The 2,727-nt window shown below is 34.0% G+C and overlaps 1 non-coding gene across 1 annotated transcript; it reads right to left on the reverse strand.

Annotated features, from left to right (window-relative positions):
• Nucleotides 1–2,182: 2,182 nt before the first annotated feature.
• On the reverse strand, nucleotides 2,183–2,289 carry LOC121228392 (small nucleolar RNA R71). The gene has a single exon (XR_005925968.1). It is a non-coding gene; the product is annotated as a small nucleolar RNA R71 (small nucleolar RNA).
• Between the last annotated feature and the right edge of the window lie 438 nt (nucleotides 2,290–2,727).

Consider the following 2,727-nt stretch of genomic DNA (forward strand, 5'->3'; position numbering starts at 1 on the left):
CATGAAAAACACCATGTCTAGGGTTTTCAAGCTTTCCAAGCTCATTTATGAAGGAAATTGAGATTCGGGCTTAAATCGAGAAAATACAAGGTTATGGGCTAAAATGGTAAATTGTCATTTCTGGATCGAGGTAAGTTTGTGTGTTAATAATAATGCAATACCATGCATGAATTGTAATTCTCTATTGATATGGCATAAATTGTATGATTTAATATGTTTAAGAGAAGTTGATGGATGGTATGTATGATATGGAAAAATGTAATGCTTGTTGTGTCATGTGAAATTGAATGACAAATTATTGTTACATGAATTGAGTGTTAAATTACTATTACCTGGGTTGTATGAGTTGCTGCATGGTTGTACCTGATGAGATTTCGACAAGTTTGTACGTAAAAAAATTTATCAATTCTTTTTATTTTATTATATTTTGTTATCATATGAAATATGGCTACCTATAGAATGACTATTTGTCTTAAATTACAAATTGAAAAAGGACTATGAATAAATTTGTAACATGTTGGAAAGTGAGGAATTTTCTGGTTGAGCCTTCGGAATAGAAACGATACGAATGATCTATTATGAGGTCGCATGTGTAGTGCTAAGTGCAGGCTACTATGCGTACCCGATAACTTCGATCACGTGTGTAGTACTAAGTGCAGGCTACTACGTGTACCGGATAATTGGTTGCATGTGTAGTACTAAGTGCAGGCTACTATGCGTACCAGATAGCTTTGGCTATAAGTGAGAAAATATGTGCAGGCAACTGAGTATCAGTTATTATTTTGAAGAGTTCAACGGGAAAATCAATTGAGTAAAAATACATGTGAACATGATTATTTGATGAATAAGTGCAGGTATATGTTTAAGAAAATTTTGAGCAATATGCTCGATATTTGAGTGAACTTCGATAAGACAAAATGGATTAAGTGAAATTATGTAAGAGTGAATTTTAGTAGTAAAACTGTGTTGGACAGCAGCAGTTGTGTGAATTTGAAAATTTACCAAAAATTGTGTAAGTTGAATTAAATAAATAATGAAATTAAAGCATAATGAGTCTATTTTCATATAAATAAAATATGGGGAGCAAAAGAGTTGTATATTATGTGATATTCTAATTTTTGTGAGACAGTGTTAGAATGAATTCGAGATCTCCTATTCTGACTTGGAAAAATTTTTAAAAATTGTATAAGATTAATTATGGGTTATAATTTATATGACTAGAATGTTTGATGAGTCTACTTTTAATAGAAACAAATGGGAACATTATCCGAGTCTCGTACTATGAGATAAATAAATTTTAGTGAAGAAAGGTCGAAGCTGTCAAACAGCAAAACAGGGGAGACTTTGAATAATAAACTGTACTTATTGGCTGGACCAAAAATTCTAAATATTTTATGGTAGAAATATATATGAGTCTAGTTTCTGTAAACATTTACGGATCTTAATTTGGAGTACCGTAACTCCAGATATAAATGATTTAGTGACTCTGACTCAAGAAAGCAGCTTAACCAGAACATGTGTAAATGTACAATTGGGTTAGTTTTACTGTGGAAAGCATGTTAGTAAATTGCTTATTATTATTTCATGCGAGCTTACTAAGCGTAAAGCTTACCCCCTCCTTTCCATTTCTTTTAGTGTTGTCAGGTTAGCTCAGGGTTGGAGATCGTCGGAGGCAGCATCACACTTTCAAGCCAACACCTTGACAGTATAAACACATATGTTAGAATTATCAGGTGAGTGGCATGTATAGGGACCTAGTTTTATAACATGTGTTATTATAATTTGGCCAAATATATTGGTCTTTAGTGAGCTAATGATTCTGACTTATAAATCTAGCTATTTATGTTATGTTTGATATTGGTGATGTGCATATGCTTGTTTGTCATACATGGTTGGTAATATGTTATGTGTTGTTGTGAATGTTTAAGTCCGTTAACGCCTCGAACCCTATCCCGACGTTGGATACGGGTAAGGAGTGTTACAATTCACCTTTGGTTTTTCCCTTTTCATTGAGGAATAAGACTAAATAGTGGTTGATTTCCCTTTTCATTGAGGAATAAGACTAAACAGTGGTTGAACTTATTACCGCGAGGGTTAATCACCACTTGGGAACAAATGACCGAAAAATTTTTACTTATATATTTTTCACCGGCTAAAACGGCTAAAATGAGGAATGATATCTAAAATGAGGAATGATATCTCTTGTTTTGTACAGATGGATTTAGAAACTCTTTATGACGCATGGGAGAGATACAAAGACTTATTGAGAAGGTGCCCTCACCATAGGTTGCCTCGTTGGTTACAAGTTCAAACTTTCCACAACTGTTTGAATCCCTCGACTAGACAAATGATTGACGCAACTCCTAGTGGAACTATCAATAATAAGACATCTGAAGAGGCTTATGAGTTCATAGAAGAGATGCCACTGAATAATTATCAGTGGCAAGTCATGAGGACAAAATCGACAAAAGCAGCTTGCATTTTTAACATTGATTCGGTTACTATGCTTTCCAATTAGGTAGAACTTTTGAATAGAAAAATTGATGGTTTACTTGGTTCTACATAGGTTCATCCAGTAATGCAGTGTGATGCAAGTGGAGGTGGAACGAGCAATTTAGAATATCCATCCTACGGCCCTAACATGGAGAACGAGCAAATGAATTATATGGGTAATAATCCTCAGCCTCAAAATAATCCTTATAGTAACACTTAAAATGCAGGTTGGAG

This window comes from Gossypium hirsutum, chromosome A04 (assembly GCF_007990345.1).
Source record: "Gossypium hirsutum isolate 1008001.06 chromosome A04, Gossypium_hirsutum_v2.1, whole genome shotgun sequence".
Lineage (NCBI taxonomy): Eukaryota > Viridiplantae > Streptophyta > Magnoliopsida > Malvales > Malvaceae > Gossypium > Gossypium hirsutum.